The 20,927-nt window shown below is 35.7% G+C and overlaps 1 protein-coding gene and 1 long non-coding RNA gene across 2 annotated transcripts in view; one reads left to right on the forward strand and one right to left on the reverse strand.

The window, feature by feature from the left end:
- The window catches only part of LOC146732000 (high affinity 3',5'-cyclic-AMP phosphodiesterase 7A-like), a 150,147-nt gene that overhangs the window by 38,597 nt on the left and 90,623 nt on the right, over positions 1–20,927 (forward strand). The gene's annotated exons all lie outside the window — the stretch shown is intronic.
- Positions 16,338–20,927, reverse strand: part of LOC146732001 (uncharacterized) — a 34,389-nt gene continuing 29,799 nt past the window's right edge. Inside the window, exon 2 of the long non-coding RNA XR_014927028.1 lies at positions 16,338–17,073. This is a non-coding gene — a long non-coding RNA (uncharacterized LOC146732001). The remainder of the gene's footprint in view (positions 17,074–20,927) is intronic.

The raw sequence follows: 20,927 nt of genomic DNA on the forward strand, positions 1-20,927 counted from the left end.
AAACTACCACGTAAAGTAATTATCAATACTCTCGTGTAATTGATTTTTTTCTCCATTGGGAATCAATTTCAGTTCAACTCAAATATATTACCAGTATCCCAGAGTATTGTGCTGTTATAATACACTTTGAACCCCCATTCTGACTATAGTGGCGTTCACATTAGAGATCCTTCTTTGCCGTTTATTTTAAAAATTTAGGATTTAAAATTATAATTTCTCTAATCAGTGTACAAGCAACACCTCTGATAAAAGATCCAGTAAATGTGCATATTTCACTGTTACCCCACTTCTATCTGTATTTTCTTAGTCCTAATCATTCTAATCCTTATGCTACATCTTTTCCCAATTCCACACAGTGAGCTGATGTTTTGACCATGTCTGACTGTAAAAATATGCTGTACTTGCAATGTACGAGCTATATTAGTAATGTCCTACACCCATGCCTGATCCCCTCCCACCATAGCTGTATTCCATATCCTAAACCCCCATGCCTGATCCCATCGAATCCCATCATAATCCCCTCTCTCAGCATAGCTGTATTCCATATCCTACACCCATGCCTGATCCTATCGAATCCCATCATAATCTCCTCTCTCAGCATAGCTGTATTCCATATCCTAAACCCATGCCTGATCCCATCGAATCCCATTATAATCCCCTCTCCCACCATACATGTAGATGTATTCCATATCCTACACCCATGCCTGATCCCATCTAATCCCATCTCAATCCCTTCTCCCACCATAGATGTATTCCATATCCTACACCCATGCCTGATCCCATCGAATCCCATCGCATCGCATCGCATCCCATCCCATCCCATCCCAATCCCCTCTCCCACCATAGATGTATTTCATATCCTACACCCATGCCTGATCCCATCGAATCCCATCATAATCTCCTCTCTCAGCATAGCTGTATTCCATATCCTAAACCCATGCCTGATCCCATCAAATCCCATTATAATCCCCTCTCCCACCATAGATGTATTCCATATCCTACACCCATGCCTGATCCCATCGAATCCCATCTCAATCCCCTCTCCCACCATAGATGTATTCCATATCCTACACCCATGCCTGATCCCATCGAATCCCATCGCATCGCATCGCATCGCATCCCATCCCATCCCAATCCCCTCTCCCACCATAGATGTATTCCATATCCTACACCCATGCCTGATCCTATCGAATCCCAACTCAATCCCCTCTCCCACCATAGATGTATTCCATATCCTACACCCATGCCTGATCCCATCGAATCCCATCATAATCCCCTCTCCCACCATAGCTGTATTCCATATCCTAAACCCATGCCTGATTCCATCGAATCCCATCATAATCCCCTCTCCCACCATAGATGTATTCCATATCCTACACCCATGCCTGATCCCATCGCATCGCATCATAATCCCCTCTCCCACCATAGATGTATTCCATATCCTACACCCATGCCTGATCCCATCGCATCGCATCATAATCCCCTCTCCCACCATAGCTGTTATTCCATATCCTAAACCCATGCCTGATCCCATCGCATCGCATCGCAGCCCATCCCATCCCATCCCAATCCCCTCTCCCACCATAGCTGTATTCCATATCCTACACCCATGCCTGATCCCATTGCATCGCATCATAATCCCCTCTCCCACCATAGCTGTATTCCATATCCTAAACCCATGCCTGATCCCATCGCATCGCTTCGCAGCCCATCCCATCCCAATCCCCTCTCCCACCATAGCTGTATTCCATATCCTACCCCCACGCCTGATCCCATCGAATCCCATCATAATCCCCTCTCCCACCATAGCCGTATTCCATATCCTACACCCATGCCTGATCCCATTGCATCGCATCATAATCCCCTCTCCCACCATAGCTGTATTCCATATCCTAAACCCATGCCTGATCCCATCGCATCGCTTCGCAGCCCATCCCATCCCAATCCCCTCTCCCACCATAGCTGTATTCCATATCCTACCCCCACGCCTGATCCCATCGAATCCCATCATAATCCCCTCTCCCACCATAGCCGTATTCCATATCCTAAACCCATGCCTGATCCCATTGCATCGCAGTCCATCCCATCCCAATCCCCTCTCCCAACATAGCTGTATTCCATATCCTACACCCATGCCTGATCCCATCGAATCCCATCATAATCCCCTCTCTCAGCATAACTGTATTCCATATCCTAAACCCACGCCTGATCCCATCGAATCCCATCATAATCTCCTCTCCCACCATAGCTGTATTCCATATCCTAAACCCATGCCTGATCCCATTGCATCACAGCCCATCCCATCCCAATCCCCTCTCCCAACATAGCTGTATTCCATATCCTACACCCATGCCTGATCCCATCGAATCCCATCATAATCCCCTCTCTCAGCATAGCTGTATTCCATATCCTAAACCCATGCCTGATCCCATCGCATTGCATCCTATCACATCCCATCCCATCCCAATCCCATCTCCCACCATAGCTGTATTCTGTATTTTCTATTCCATTTTTAATTCTTTGCAAGCCTTGATCTAGTCAAATATAAAACATCGTTTTACAAAGACATGTGATCTCTTGTGCTCCTTGCCTTTGTTATATAAAACGCTATAAATAAATAGACGGCCTGCTAAATTTAAATCGTCCAATCACGAACTAAATTATCACCAAGTCGTACGTTTTATGTTTAAGAAAGCCAACCAATCCCCAGGGATCAGGACGCATTATTTCCCTCTTTACTCGTCTCTTCAGCAACGACTTTCCGCTATTCAAGTCACCCGAACCGTGCCAATTTGCTGTAAATTGCTCTTAATTCGTACAATGTCCTGACAGAGTTTATTTCCATCATGAATGATATAATGAGGGGTTGTTTATAATCTTTAGCAACCGTTGGTTCATGTAGCCAACCGGAAAAGCTTGTTTCTCCTCTCTGTGTGAAATGTCAAAGATTTTAGTCAATTTTCATGACAGTATTCTGTCACATGTGATGTTTTAAGTGCTAGCTTTTCTTAAAAACGGCGATATAATTCTTGGCTTGTGCTGTTGTTACTTCTTTTATTTTTTCTAATGGTTATCAAGACTTAGGACCTATGACTTCAGTCTGGAGTACATTTTTTCTAATGGTTATCAAGACTTAGGACCTATGACTTCAGTCTGGAGTACATTTTTTCTGATTTTGATTTTATGCTCTGAAATCTGAAATAGGACATTTTGTTTGTAGCTTAAAAAATCAGTGATTTAGAATATCACTGTAAATGTCAAATTTAATAACTTCAGAAATCAATAATGGTTTTTATAAAAAATAATCATATTTATCAAAATTGATTTTCATCTACTTATTAATCAACTTTAAGATAAAGTAACTAAAATCAAGCAAAGAATGTTATTTTTAGAATAAATAAATCGTTTAGAATATGGCATTATAAAATCTACATCCATTCGTAACTATGCACTATGAAATAAGCAAAATGACTGACATCACTGTCTTTATGAATAAAAATGGATTTCCTTCAATGAAAGTGTAGTTAAATTTGTTAATGTTAATTTCCTTAATACACTGACAGTGTTATGTAATTTGAAAAATTCTTTGTACATGTATTCATTTTGAAGTAAGCTTGTACACGTAATGAACCAATGAATGCTCATGTTTTGGTCATGTGATCCAAACCAAAAAATGACAGCAAATAAATAAACTCAAATATTCAAGTCATGTGACAAACCAGTGATATGACTGAACCAATAACAACAAAGCATAAGTCATGTGATGAAAAAATATTGAAAATATTGACACACACAAATACTGCATTGTCGCTTAATTGTGTCTTAAAACAAATTGCAAGGACCCTGGATAGGATTAAGGAGAGATTTATTGGTTGAATGAAGACATAGCAATGCATTCTTGCATTAATTGCACATTAGCATAGCTTGTTAAAGGTCATTGATGTTAGGTAGTATCACTGGAATAGATTGTATTAGATGAAATGAAAACATACTAAATATGTACATGTAAAAATTTTGTACAAACATGAACATTTTCAATCCAAACATTTTAGTGGAACTTTTGTAAGGGCTTGAGCTTTGGTGTCTTGAGAACTCGCTTTCAAGGCCATTTTTTACTAAAATTAACTCAAAATATATATAGGATTAAACTTTTTAGGCATCAAGGAAATTATGTTCAATGCATTTGTGATATTTGTTAAGTATTTTTTTTTTATATTTGTCAATAATTGTGGACCAAATTGAGACACTTTCACATTTGCTACAGATTCTGATCCGAATTTTTGAAAAATTATGAGAAGAACTATGATTTAATTTGAGGAAGATGATAGGAATAATTATTATTGTCATTTCTGCAATTTGATATTGTCAGTCACTGTTAAAATGATGTCCACTTGATTGATGGATGTGCTTATGATAACCAGCATGATATCTCTGACTGACTCAATACCGCATAATCAGAATAGTCACTCGCACCTGTGTCCTAAAACCAAAGATAGGAATATTTGTGTTATCTCTTTGTCACGATTCAATCCTTATCCGTCAGATTGGTTGTCAAAGAAAGTGTAAAAGATGTTTTATAATCGTACAGACAAAGAAAAAAGACATGCAGGGACTATTTTATTTTCTCTTAGAAGTACACTTTTGATTGAAACACACCTCCAATAGCAGAATATGTATTTCCTCTATTACGATTGCTTACACCTTTAACAGTAAGTGTAAGTTGCAGACCTAACCAATTAAACGACTTGATTTGGCAGCTTCTGTTGTTAACAGTTTTACTTAATAATAATATAATAATAATAATAATATAATAATAATAATGTTTATTCAACCTTTGTATCGGCAGCATGAAAACAGTGAACCATGTTGCATGGAAATTGATCTGTCATCGTGCATAATGATAAATAAGATGCAGTTCATTTCATAAGCATGTGTTTCAGTTTTTATAATTTTCTTCTAATACAGGTTTATCTTTGCTATATATTACACATAACATTGTGGATCATTATTGACCAACCATGAATTGATAAATCTCTCTATTTTGACTACCGGTATGTTAAAAAAAATCAGGTGATCTTCTGTAACAATGAAGGGAAAAGTTATAACTGCTTTTTTGTTGGAGAATTCAATCAGTTCCTTTCAAAAAGAATATAATGTAATTAATAACTGTGCTCCAATAATCTAAGACAGTGGCAGCAGAAAGTACTTCTAGACGTATATGTCTAGTGTCATTGTAACTAATGGATACAATACAATGAGATTTGACGAGATGGTGGGCGAGCCGAAATCAATTAAGATTGTCCGGTTTTGATTTGCGATAACGAAGAAGTTGCCTTTTACGTTGCACGAATACATGTCTCCATAGTTTAGGTATTAGTGTTCCGCTAATGAGAGATCGATTAGCTTTTCAGTTAAACCATGCAAGATACGCTAGATTTCAAGGCACAGTAGAAGTGATTGCCAAACAAATGGTGAACTCAGAGATAAAAAAAGTGGACTGAATGTGCTTTTAGAGGGTGGGGATGGGGGGTTTTGAATGGTTCGCTTTCAAAGTAACAAATAAAAAGGGGTTGGGGGCTGTGATGGATGATTGTTTTTGATGTGAATGGGGAGGGGACCTGCATGACAGGCTTTACTATGGGAATGGGGAGGGGGTTTGTTTTTAGTGAGGGGGGGGGGGTCAAATAGCGCCTGCTCCTTGTATATTTATTTTTGATTGTTACAGTAAAGAATTAATAGAAGGAGAGGTTGCTTACAGATATTCCTTATAATTCGTATGCTAAGCAATTATATCAATTTTACGTTGGAAACTGGTTTGCATGAGTTAGAGAGGAAGAAAAGGAGATTATTGTTCTGCTTTCTCTCCAAAGGCTGACAAATAATGTCGTTGGTGAAGATAACATTGCTGCCAATCATGGTGACTGTCTATCATCATTCACTATCTTCTTTCTGAAGCAGTGTGGGAATGTATCACCACTTGGGTACTACATTATACGTAACACCCACGCTGTGACAGTCACATGTACATAGTATATACTGTATGGTGCTTAAATATTCAGCAGGTTTTATCTTGTAGATCACTATATGCAATGAATTAAAATCCAGTGAGTTTTTAGCTCCGCTGTCGACTTTGTCGAGCGGAGCTTATCATATGAGTGATTGTCTGTCGTCGTCCGTCGTCGACGTCCGTGTCAATGTTTTACTTTTTCGACTTCTTCTTGAAAACTACAAGCCTGAATGCTTTGATACTTGGTGTATATGTACCTTGGGTAGACCTCTCTTAGGTTTGTTCATTTCATGTTGATATCTTCAATTCTCTAATTTTGGTGAATATTTTTGTCATTTTTGGTAAAAAGTGATATTTTTGACTTCTTGTTAAAAACCAATAGTTCAATTGCTTTGATATTACATATTTAGATACTACATGTAGACTTTTCTCAGATTTGTTGATTTCGTGATGATATCTTGGATTTTATAATTTTGGTGAATATTTTTGTCATATTTGGTAAAAAGTGATATTTTCGACTTCTTGTTAAAAACCAAAAGTTCAATTGCTTTGATATTACATATATAGATACTACATGTAGACCTTTCTCAGATTTGTTCATTTCGTGATGATATTCTTCAATTCTCTAATTTTGGTGAATATTTTAGTCATTTTTGGTAGAAAGTGATATTCTCGACTTCTTGTTAAAAACTGTAAGTCCGATTGCTTTGATACTTATTCATATTGTTCATTTTCTAATGATGTCTTCAGTTCTTTAATTGAAATGTGCATTTCTAACAGTGGAGCTATCTCAGCCGATAGGCTGCTTGTTTTTATACCTGTTCAGTTGCAGTCGGGAAACTGAACAGAACAGGATTGAAACCTCTGTGTTTGTGCGTGCATGCATCTGTCCATGAGTTCATCCAGACCTGTATCTCAAACATGCTTTGACGAATCACATTCAAGCTTCTCACACACATTATCATGAGATAGATGCACGTTCATTTGTTTCATATTTTCAGATTCAAGATGGCTGAATGGCAGCCATTTCAATAAAAAAAAATCATCAAAATTAAGCATTTCTTCCATTCTGGAGCCAGATCTTGGTTGTGTATAGATGGATTTCATTCAAACTTGGTACATACATTTGAAATTATAAGACCTTGATACACTTCATTTTGTTTTTCAGATTTTAAATGACCAACTGGCTGCCATTTTGTTTGAATGAATGGTGTTCCAAGGCCATATATTTGACATGCCTAGACCAATCATGTTCAAACTTTATAGATACATAACTTGTTTGATGATCTGATTTAAGATGGCCAAATGCTAATCATTTTAATTTTAAAATTCATCAAAATCAAACATTTCTGCTATTACGTACCCAGATCTTGGTTTAATACATAGACAGCTATTGTCAAATCTGGTACATATCTATATATCGGGACCATAATTTTTTTCCAGATTGGATTCAACATAGCTGAATGTGCAAATGCTGTTCTCGAGCCATGTCTCTGAAATGCATTGACTGATTGCAATCAAACAAACAACATTATACATGTACATCATGTAATTTGTTTCATGTTCTGATTCAAAATGGCCGACTCATTTCAGTTGTGTTTGCTAGTGAACCAACAGTGACTCTGTCATGACATGACTTGTTTAATTTATCTATAGAATGTACAATACATTCCTTTGCAAACCAGTGAATTTGAAATCCAGTTTAATATCCCTACAACATCTAATCCACTAAAGTTAAATTCATTGTATATTTCTCCTCCTGCATTGCTATCCATATCTCCATTTCCAATTCCTTTTCATATACATGTTAATCTAATTCGATCTTTGTGTATTTGTGCATGGGTATGTATCCCTTAATAGCCTCCTCCCTCCCCCAAAGACTATCTAAAATATGTTGGCATTACCCTATCTTTTGTCGTGTTGTATTGCAATTAACTCAAAAAACATCAAAGGGCTGATTATGCATTGATTTCTGGCCGACTACGTTTGTGTAGACTCTGTCAATGTGATATTGACGCTTTACTTGGTCGCTGATAAACGAACTCGTATTTTGCTGCACACAATAAAACTGGCTTTGAATGGCCCAAGTCAATTAGACCATTCCTTTAGTCATGCTACCACGGTTACTAGCTTTATGCAATTTAACTCAATTAAACCTTGATGGTCATGCTTTATCCTTTGATCTGATTGAAAAAGTCGATCTAATCTCACAGACTGTACCTTCAACCATATTGCCTCTTCATCCATGGCTCACAAAAGAACATTTCAGTTTACAGGGCCCCCTGGTTCAGTTTACAAGCCAAGCATATTAGGAAAGTCAGTTTCTATATTTGGATAATTAATATATACCACAATCCATATTAGGAAACTGAATTTCCATATTTGAATTATTTTTAATATCACATTTCACAGTTTTGATACTTTGATTTTAGAAGATCAGAAGCTGTATTAGGAAAGTGAATTTCTGTATTTAGATAATCTTGAAATGTCACTATTTTTTTTTATTAAGAAGGTGAAATGCTATTCAATGAAAATACAAATTTCCGTCAAAGTTGCTTTTTTCAGCAAAATCTAATTCCAATCTAAGTAAATCTGCAGAAACAGAAATCACTAGATATGCATCAATGAGTTCCCTGTAAAACTCAAACAGGTCCACATTTACTTCACATCTTAAACCGTGATAACAATAGTGCGTAATTTTTAGGTCAAGGCAATCAAGTCATTTGTAGGAACCCTCCCTCTATTTATGGTTGATAACAGGTAAACTATTAGAAACGGTGGTCATGTTATGGGGAAGGTTGTCAGCGAGTCAGAGAGAATTTTAATTAAAATATGATGATGTTGCTGCTGTAAACATTTTGTTTTGCTTCACACTATCAAGTTTTGTGTTATTTTATGTGAATATAATTTTATTATTTTTGGTGCAGATTTGCTTCTTCTTTCACCCCCCCCAGAGTCTTCATTGGTTAACTCCTAATTTAAGTGTAGCAACCACATTATAACTATGCGTTGAGAGGAAGCATGGCACCTGTATGTGAATGCTGAATTAGTTATATACAAATGTATCTCATTCATAAGCTCTTCATATAATGAGTTTGGGATCTCACATAGCGTATTACAGAGTTTTCCATGTAATGAATTGGATGGATTCTATTTTCAATTGAATGTGCGGATGTTCAGGTGCGGAGATGGTTGTTGCAAATTGCCTGACAGTTCAACAAAAAAAATTTGCTTTTTAGAAATCTTAATAACCGAAAAACAATCTTATCTCTTTCTTTTTTATTGGTGACATTTGTGATTACTTTAATCCTTTGAGCGCCATAATTTTTCTCACCAACATTTTGTCTGTTTTTATATAATATTTTAAACAAATTTTGTTGATTTTGGACCAAAAGGACATAACTTCCTATTGGCTATAAGTCTTGATAACAATTTTGGAAGAATTATAAATAAACTATATGGGTTTACAAATTTGTGAAAGTTGACTTTAAAGTGCCTTTGAAATGGCTGCTATTTTCACGCCTAAAATTATCCATTGATACATAAATATTATTAATTTTTATGTTTCTAAGCATAAATTTTTTTTTTTAAGTGAAAAAATACGTTTTAAACTCAGTCTGCGGCAACTTTATTTTTGTGTATTTACAAACCCAATTTGTAAACCCATATATTTTAAAACAAGGCTCCTCATTAGCTTCTCATTTGCATACAGAAATTCCCCTTGTGACATTAGAAGGGGAAGTTGCTGGGTAGCTTGCATTGCCGATACATATAAATAAGGCAAATTTCTTGTGCTGTTTTTTCGTCTTTGACTAAATTGCCCCTTATGTACTTGTTCGTCGAGGAAGAATGGACCATAATGAACACATAGTATCAAGTTTGTTGCATGGGGTTGAATCAGATGCGAAATATGTCCGGTCTGGTGTAGCTAGTCACTATGGTCGTCACCGTCACCTGTGCACGTTTATACACTGTCGCTGGACTCCGGCATTGCACAAAATCAAATTTGACGCCTGAATCGTCTTGTTGTTTAGCAGGTTACTAGGCACGTCACTACACTGTTTTATTTCATCGATCATCTGAGTAAAAAAACACATTCAAAATCAAAAAGGAACATAGTTTGACTTTCTAAACATTAAATTATAGTGATTAATAAAATAGAGAAACAATAAAAAAAAACGACAAAACACAGTTACTGAATAAATGACTGCCGCGTGGAAATAAATTTTTTGTAATGGGGGAATGCGTCGGGTCATGACGGGGACAAGTGCGTGAAAAATAACTGAGAGCGACTCACATACAGACAAATTCAGAGTGGATTTAGCGTGATTTTCATAATTATGACATCATATTAAAAAAATACATTGACAGCCTAAGCCCGGATTCTTATTCCATAAAATATTATGCAGATCAAGCTGGAAGTAAAGGCAACAAAGGTGTGAATTCGACATTCAACACCAATCACCGAACAATTCAGACACTTTTAGCCTGCGAAAATGAAAACAGCCGTGTCATTATCAAAATTACTGCTACCTTTTACATAACACGGGTGGTTTCTATAAAGCGATATTCAGGATCGCAAAAAAAAATCAAATCATTTGAAACACTTACTCGACGTCTCTCTCCCTTCTGAAATCCGCCTCAGTGATCATGGGCTGGTCTTGAATCTATTTTTTTCGAAAACGTTTTGTATTGCGCCAGGTTTAAGTTGTCGGCGTTTATTGTTAAAACCTAGTTGTTTTGTCATGGACAACGACAGTTTTTCGAAAAAAAGAATCTGAGGTGAAGTGGACACTACATATGTCGCTGTAAGGAGGAAGTCCCCCCCAACCTTTTCTCGTTATTTTCACGGCTTTCGTCCACCGTTTTCGCACCTTCGGGTCGATTGGAAACGTGTAAATACTTACACTATGATTATACGCATTACTGCAACCGCTCACAACACAACGTTTAACCATCATAAATGTTTGTTGTGAAAACAACTTCTAAAAATTCGCTCTCTCAAAAATAAAATAAAATAGACAAAAAAAAAGAAAGAAACAACGATCAAAAATCTATATCGTTTAAAAGTACGTTGAATGACACAGTGTTATAAAAGTACGGTCCAGGGGTATGGCTTCCTCTCATAGTTTAGCATTTGGTGGCGCACTTTCGGCGAGAGTCGGAAATCCGGAAACAGTCAACGGTTTTAGGATAGGTGGGCGTGGCTACAGCACGGGAAATATCTCAAATTTACTTGGATACGAGTAATCATTTTCAGCAAAAAAAAACAATTATTGCCCATTTCAGTGGGACACAGATCCAAAATGGGAAGCGTGTGGGTGGGCATTGCACAGGCACTTTAATCTTTAATGCTCAATGGCTTAAACACTAATTTTTTGCGCCAAAATCTTGATGCAAGGTTTTGCTTATTTTCATATATTTTTCTGTTTTATTCATTATATTTTAAATTTGTATTTTAATTCACATTTTTACATATATTTAATTTATTACTGATAAGCGCAGGTAGCATTAGATTACCTTGACTGTGTATCTTCAAGTTCGATATGGGTCTCATGTGACATGTGTATTCCACATATTAAATACATCGTTTTTATAAATACTAATGCATAAATATTTGAATATGCACTGCACCTCATACTAGGGCTTGAATACACCATAGCACATTAAAGACTCCATCAATTGAATACACCATAGCACAGTAAAGACTCCATCAATTGAATACACCATAGCACAGTAAAGACTCCATCAATTGAATACACCATAGCACAGTAAAGACTCCATCAATTGAATACACCATAGCACAGTAAAGACTCCATCAATTGAATACACCATAGCACAGTAAAGACGCCATCAGTTGAATACACCATAGCACATTAAAGACTCTATCAATTGAATACACCATAGCACAGTAAAGACTCCATCAATTGAATACACCATAGCACAGTAAAGACTCCATCAATTGAATACACCATAGCACATTAAAGACTCCATCAATTGAATACACCATACCACAGTAAAGACTCCATCAAGTGAATACACCATAGCACAGTAAAGACTCCATCAATTGAATACACCATAGCACATTAAAGACTCCATCAAGTGAATACACCATAGCACAGTAAAGACTCCATCAATTGAATACACCACAGCACAGTAAAGACTCCATCAATTTAATACACCATAGCACAGTAAAGACTCCATCAATTGAATACACCATAGCACAGTAAAGACTCCATCAATTGAATACACCATAGCACAGTAAAGACTCCATCAATTGAATACACCATAGCACAGTAAAGACTCCATCAATTGAATACACCATAGCACAGTAAAGACTCCATCAATTGAATACACCATAGCACAGTAAAGACTCCATCAATTGAATACACCATAGCACAGTAAAGACTCCATCAATTGAATACACCATAGCACAGTAAAGACTCCATCAAGTGAATACACCATAGCACAGTAAAGACTCCATCAATTGAATACACCATAGCACATTAAAGACTCCATCAAGTGAATACACCATAGCACAGTAAAGACTCCATCAATTGAATACGCCATAGCACATTAAAGACTCCATCAATTGAATACACCATAGCACAGTAAAGACTCCATCAAGTGAATACACCATAGCACAGTAAAGACTCCATCAATTGAATACACCATAGCACATTAAAGACTCTATAAAATGAATACACCATAGCACATTAAAGACTCTATCAATTGAATACACCATAGCACAGTAAAGACGCCATCAATTGAATACACCATAGCACAGTAAAGACTCCATCAATTGAATACACCATAGCACAGTAAAGACTCCATCAATTGAATACACCATAGCGCAGTAAAGACTCCATCAATTGAATACACCATAGCACATTAAAGACTCCATCAATTGAATACACCATAGCACAGTAAAGACTCCATCAATTGAATACACAATAGCACAGTAAAGACTCCATCAATTAAATACACCATAGCACAGTAAAGACGCCATCAATTGAATACACCATAGCACATTAAAGACTCTATCAATTGAATACACCATAGCACATTAAAGACTCTATCAATTGAATACACCATAGCACAGTAAAGACTCCATCAATTGAATACACCATAGCACAGTAAAGACTCCATCAAGTGAATACACCATAGCACATTAAAGACTCCATCAATTGAATACACCATAGCACATTAAAGACTCCATCAATTGAATACACCACAGCACAGTAAAGACTCTATCAATTGAATACACCATAGCACAGTAAAGACTCTATCAATTGAATACACCATAGCACAGTAAAGACTCCATCAATTGAATACACCATAGCACAGTAAAGACTCCATCAATTGAATACACCATAGCACATTAAAGACTCTATCAATTGAATACACCATAGTACAGTAAAGACTCCATCAATTGAATACACCATAGCACAGTAAAGACTCCATCAATTGAATACACCATAGCACAGTAAAGACTCCATCAATTGAATACACCATAGCACAGTAAAGACTCCATCAATTAAATACACCATAGCACAGTAAAGACGCCATCAGTTGAATACACCATAGCACATTAAAGACTCTATCAATTGAATACACCATAGCACAGTAAAGACTCCATCAATTGAATACACCATAGCACAGTAAAGACTCCATCAATTGAATACACCATAGCACATTAAAGACTCCATCAATTGAATACACCATACCACAGTAAAGACTCTATCAATTGAATACACCATACCACATTAAAGACTCTATCAATTGAATACACCACAGCACAGTAAAGACTCCATCAATTGAATATACCATAGCACATTAAAGACTCCATCAATTAAATACACCATAGCACAGTAAAGACTTCATCAATTGAATACACCATAGCACAGTAAAGACTCCATCAATTGAATACACCATAGCACAGTAAAGACTCCATCAATTGAATACACCATAGCACAGTAAAGACTCCATCAATTGAATACACCATAGCACAGTACTCTTTCTTGGTATTGAAACTTACTTGAGTTGGTCATTAATTTTATTTTGCATATTAAATTTGAGCATGCAAGCAAGCAAGCAAGAGATGTCATACACTGATTGTAATTGCACTGGGATTACGCTAGATTTGTAATTTGTTTTCTGTGGTTACCTCTTTGAAACTGTTGCACTCATAGCACACTCTACAGAGATACCTTACTAATGTATGCAAATTAATCCTCAAATTCTGCCTTCTGTACATGATAACTTAAATCCTTTACCTGTTCTTTTTATCTTTCCAGCTTTTTGTTAATTCCTCAGACAATGCCGGCAGCTATTTATGATTAGCTGTAACTGTCTCCAGACATGGCCTGCGGTGTTTGCTATTACTTCATGGCACCGTACCGACGTCTTTTGTTTTGCTCCAAAAAATGTCTGAATGAAAACTCCATATCCACCCCATGTTTTAAGCTTTAACTGCAGTATTCTGAAAGCACTCACAGTAGGGCACCCTATTTCAAGACCAAAGTCTCTAAAAATGTCAGAGACTCATTGAAATTGTCAAGGAAAGATTAACGGGCATCAAGCCATGTAGGTGGGGCATCTAACCAAACACCATGGTCTTTGAGAATCTAAAAATGACTTTGTCTGGTTTGAAATTGTGACGATATTTATTTTGAAGAGTGTTTAGTTCATGAAACCGTTGACAATTACTTTTGTATTTTACAGCTTCTTCATTTTTGTGAAAATTGTCGGATGAAAATTCAATTTGAAAATTCATGTGAAAAGGGAAAATTATTTTTCTGTGTCAAAATACATAAATTGCACATTCCACCTACATTTACAAAAAAAATGTGTATAGTTGACTACCCAAGGTAATCCACAGGTGGTCTTTGTATGGAAGTTGATGACTTAATAAATAAAAGTATGACAATAATTTCTCAGTTTAAGGGGAAATTTGTCAACAGATATTTGAAATATTATTATTTGGATAATTAAAAAGAAAATATACTTGTAGTCTTGTTTGTCCTAATTAGGTAAATTGAAAATGTCATAGTGGACACAGGTCACATTAGACAGATGGTCTTTTATATACAGGTCACTTCACATGTAAATTACTTTGATACTGTCCAAAGGTGGTCACTATAAGTAGGTTGTTTTTATGTAAAAGTGACCACTATAGGCAGGTGGTCTTTATATGAAGGTGGTCTCTGACACAGGTTTGACTGTCCAAAGTTGGTCACTATAGGCAGGTGGTCACTATATGAATGTGGTCACTTTAGGCAAGGAGTCTTTATATAAAGGAGATCACTAACTTAGGTTTGACTGTCAAATTGGTCACTATAGGCAGGTGGTCTTTGTATGGAGATGGTCACTAACATAGGTTTGACTGTCAAATTGGTCACTATAGGCAGGTGGTCTTTGTATGGAGATGGTCACTAACATAGGTTTGACTGTCAAATTGGTCACTATAGGCAGGTGGTCTTTGTATGGAGGTGGTCACTAACTTAGGTTTGACTGTCAAATTGGTCACTATAAGCAGGTGGTCTTTGTATGGAGATGGTCACTAACATAGGTTTGACTGTCAAATTGGTCACTATAGGCAGGTGGTCTTTGTATGGAGATGGTCACTATCATAGGTTTGACTGTCAAATTGGTCACTATAGGCAGGTGGTCTTTGTATGGAGGTGGTCACTAACTTAGGTTTGACTGTCAAATTGGTCACTATAGGCAGGTGGTCTTTGTATGGAGGTGGTCACTAACTTAGGTTTGACTGTCAAATTGGTCACTATAAGCAGGTGGTCTTTGTATGGAGATGGTCACTAACATAGGTTTGACTGTCAAATTGGTCACTATAGGCAGGTGGTCTTTGTATGGAGGTGGTCACTAACTTAGGTTTGACTGTCAAATTGGTCACTATAAACAGGTGGTCTTTGTATGGAGATGGTCACTAACATAGGTTTGACTGTCACAGTTGGTCACTATATGAATGTGGTCACTATAGGCAAGTAGTCTTTATATAAAGGAGATCATTAACATAGGTTTGACTGTCAAATTGTTCACTATAGGCAGGTGCTTTTATATAGAGGCGACTACTAACACAGATTTAACTGTCCAAAGTTGGTCACTATAGGCAGGTGGTCATTATATAGAGATGGTCACTAACATAGGTTTGACTGTCCAAAGTTGGTCACTATAGGCAGGTGGTCATTATGTAGAGATGGTCACTAACACAGGTCTGTATGTACTTAAATAGTACTTTTTACCTGTGACATTCTTGTACATATTTTTTTTTTTATAAAATAGGGGCTAATGTGAAAGAATTAAAGGTGTATATGATTTAAATTATTTTTAATTTTTCAATATATATGAATTCCAAACTGCAGTTATGAAACAGACTGATGCAAATCAAATAGTACAAATATCATAAGGGTTTCACAGAATGGAGGGTAGTTCTGGTTCTAGCTAATCCAGTCGTCTTGATTGAATTTGAATGAAACATTAAACAAAAGTATATTCTTCTTTACTGTATTAATCTGTTGAGTCATAAGTGTTTAAAAGTCAAATTAATATGATATATGTAGAATGTCAGTTTATGAATGAAATTTGACATTTGCGTTCTTCAGCTGCATAATGTAGGAAATGCTTGCTTGATGGACAAGTAATCGCATCATCGTGGCTTAAATAAATTAGCATTTAAAAGTCTAATGCCTCCAGCTGTTATATCATTTTATGTACATTCATTGTGGTCTAGAAAAATCTATGTAAATCAACTACACAGAAGAAACTATTGCCGACACCACCAATTACAGTATTGTTTATGCAGAGAAAAAGATATTATTGTCAGAAAGTCTGAATTCTTTCTTCCAGTTAGCTTTGTGTCCTTCAACTCAAGCTTAATGTCCCAATTTCAGTTTATTGGCGTAAAGTAATCATCGTAAAGTCCTTGGTGGTGTGCACGTCTTTGCTAGATTCAGTTGAACTGCTTCCACTTTATGTAAGTTTCATAGACTCTGATGAATCGCTTTATTGTCCGAGTTGATTTTTGCTGCTTGTTGATGTTGATGTGTCTGTAAAATAGCATAAGACAAGTAAGTCCTAATTATTAAATTATATGTACAAATCATCTTGTTACACTCAGTAAGATACTACAGGACAATAGCATTTGATCTGATTCATTTTTAGTACAAATTTATGCATATTAATTAGCACTATTTGGATACAATTATGTATCTTGTTTCACTGAGAACCAAGATACTCCTGGACAATGACATTTGATCTGACCCATTTTTAGTACAAATCTATGCGTATTAATTAGCACTATTTGCATACAATTATGCATCTTGTTTCACTCAGTACCAAGATACTACAGGACAATGGCATTTGATCTGATTTATTTTTAGTACAAATCTATGCATATTAATTAGCACTATTTGGATACAATTATGCATCTTGTTTCACTGAGAACCAAGATACTCCTGGACAATGACATTTGATCTGACCCATTTTTAGTACAAATCTATGCGTATTAATTAGCACTATTTGCATACAATTATGCATCTTGTTTCACTCAGTACCAAGATACTACAGGACAATGGCATTTAATCTGATTTATTTTTAGTACAAATCTATGCATATTAATTAGCACTATTTGGATACAATTATGCATTTTGTTTCACTCAGTACCAAGATACTACAGGACAATGGCATTTGATCTGAATCATTTTTTGTACAAATCTATGCATATTAATTAGCACTATTTGGATACAATTATGCATCTTGTTTTTTCTCAGTACCAAGATACTACAGGACAATGGCATTTGATCTGATTCATTTTTAGTACAAATCTATGCATATTAATTAGCACTATTTGGATACAATTATGCATCTTGTTTCACTCAGTACCAAGATACTACAGGACAATGGCATTTGATCTGATTTATTTTTAGTACAAATCTATGCATATTCATTCGCACTATTTGGATACAATTATGCATCTTGTTTCACTCAGTACCAAGATACTACAGGACAATGGCATTTGATCTGACCCATTTTTAGTACAAATCCATGCATATTAATTAGCACTATTTGGATACAATTATGCATCTTGTTTCACTCAGTACCAAGATACTACAGGACAATGGCATTTGATCTGATTCATTTTTAGTACAAATCTATGCATATTAATTAGCACTATTTGGATATTTTAATACTCGTGTTATCACAACATTTCAGTGAACTTCGAACATTACATATTTCCTCGTTGAGGAGAATTCGAACAGCAATGCAATATGGGATTCATTGTTAGTAGTGAAGTAAATCAATCTCTTTGTTGATAAGTGACACAATACATTAGGTTTTGATCAGTGTAACTCGTAAATGCTGAAACTCTTGGATTTTATTCCTGGTCAAGAAACTCAAAATTGAGTGGGCTTTCAAGTTTTGCTGACCCTTTATCTTGATGTTAATTAGGTATCGTTGTTGCGTTGTCAACTCAAGAACTAGTGACTCAATTAAATAAATGTAATCAGATACCACATGACGGGATATAGTAGTAAAATGTCAGTGCTTCAGTGGTCAAGCAAATTAACTTTAAGGCTGTTGAAGTTGTAAAACGGAGTTTAAAGCCTTTTTAATTTTGAGTAACTTTGCCACAATCAAATATGAAAGTTACACCGTTTGTGACTTATACTGATAGAAAGCTGGCGAATTGCGCTGTTGCATTTATTACAATACACATTTTGCTTAATTTGTCAAAAGTTTGATAATACAACTTTAATTAGATGGTCATAGAAGTGCAGTAAACATGTTTTTAGGTTTTTTTCAGCTGATTTCATTTTCTATACTTCAATTTATTACAAAAATACAAAGCAACATGTACAAACATCAAAGAAAACACGCTCTGTGAACATTTTATATTCCTGTAAAAAACAGTGTGTCGAAATCATCTAGTTTGTTTGTCAAAAACTCAACACGAATGACTGTAGACAAAACAAAATCGTTTAAAATTCACTCAAGTAGGGATAGTAGGCGGAAGTCCAGACTTAAATGAAAAAAAAAAAAACTTTGTTAAACTTATGCAAAAATCCAAGACCTTACCTATGTTCAGTTTTCTTTAGAGGCAGCAAAGGCATAATTTTTTGACAGGTTCAAAATTAACAGTAGCCTTTGTCACGAGTTGTAAAACTATACATACTGTATCTGCTCTATTAGCGCTTACATAAATTACAGAAAGTTTGCAAAGTTCAAAATAAGTAACATTTTAATAATTGTACAGCAGAAGAAGCTTTTTGTTTGTATGAACTTCTATTGCAGATGTGCTTCAAATAGAACAAACTTTACAAAAAACTTGTGTATTATACTTTTTTCAATGTTATTTAACATAAATGCATTGTCTTAAAAAAATATATTTATTTATGTGTAATCTTAATTGACTTCAGTACACCAAATAAACCTGTTGAACCACTCAATATTGTCATGGGGCAGGGTAATCAACTTTTACACATTGCAACCCTGTCAGGTTTCACAGTACAGTACAGTAGTCATTGCTCATTGAATTCTGATTTTTTTGTGATATTAGTATTAATTCATCAATTATTATCAATGTCATAATTTCAATTCTTGTCCAATTTTAATTAATCTGACCAATTTGCTGGATTTTTTCAAATCTCTCAACATCACAAAGATTGTGTGTGGTCAACGTGTTATCAGTAGAACCACAGAATAGACAATTTTCCGGTCACTGGGAGATCCTGCATTTCATTGGAAATCAAATGTAAAAACAGGACTTACAAAGGTCATAGTGTTGTCAAAACATTGTATAGGATTCCACAAATTTTTTTTGGGGGATATATTAATGTTTAATATTAATGTGCTGTACACATTTGATGATGGTAAATTTTTGATGGAGTAACGGTACATGCATCTCATCACAATATTCCCCTCTCAAAAATTGACATTTTAACAGTGAGCTACGAATTCAAATCGTATGATTTTCGTGACAGACATTCGGTTCAAGCATTTCATGCAATTTGCAGGATCTTGTAGTGAACAAGAAGTCGCCTATTCCATGTAAATAAAGCTAGAAACAAATTGAACAAAATGGAATCTACCATGTGTACAGGACCTGTTTATGTGTGCATAGTCGGGACATGCATTCTAACATATTTGTAACCTTGCATGCATGGATTAAAAAAATCACACAAACCAGGCAGCTCATGCGTGTCCCTTTAAACATTTGAGTAAAGCACACAATGTTATTTTGATAAAGCAACTTATATTTATGGCGAAAATCGTCAGTTAACGTAATAGTAGTTTATAAATAAATAAACGCTGCTCGGACTGATAAATATGTTATATAGAAGATAATATTTGGTAATCGTAGTCCTAAATAACTATTAAAAATTAAAAAACGTTAAAGTAAATTGTTCAAAAGCCTGAGGCTTCTAGCTCTTATTTACAAATATAATTTAGGTGTCTCTTCACCTTTGCCGCACAGTTAAGAATTTGCGATCACCCGATTGATTGATCTGTCCGTCAGTTCAGGCTCTTGCTGGGAGTAACATACCAAAACTTCTTGTGACCACTGCTTTGTTGGTTTGACTTGGTGATTAATCTGGCTTGCGATAGCTTACATTAACAAAGGGTAATTTATTATGATTTGATTGATTGATTGACCCATTGGGGGCAAACTGCTGAGCGGGTAGGTCAGCTTCATTTCCACCTAGGCTACCCCTATGAAATCTATATTGTTGTACTTTTTAATCCCAGATAGCTTTTACCTAAATTAAAACTCCCTTTTTTGTTTAATCATGGTTAACAATGAATGAACTTGATATTTTCTTGCTTGGAGTTCATATTCATTGGGTTGCTAGAGTGATCATTTCAGTTTTTAACCTTCCAAATTTTGATCCCGACCAGTTGG

This window comes from Saccoglossus kowalevskii, chromosome 18 (assembly GCF_978046115.1).
Source record: "Saccoglossus kowalevskii chromosome 18, keSacKowa6.1, whole genome shotgun sequence".
Taxonomy (NCBI): Eukaryota; Metazoa; Hemichordata; class Enteropneusta; family Harrimaniidae; genus Saccoglossus; species Saccoglossus kowalevskii.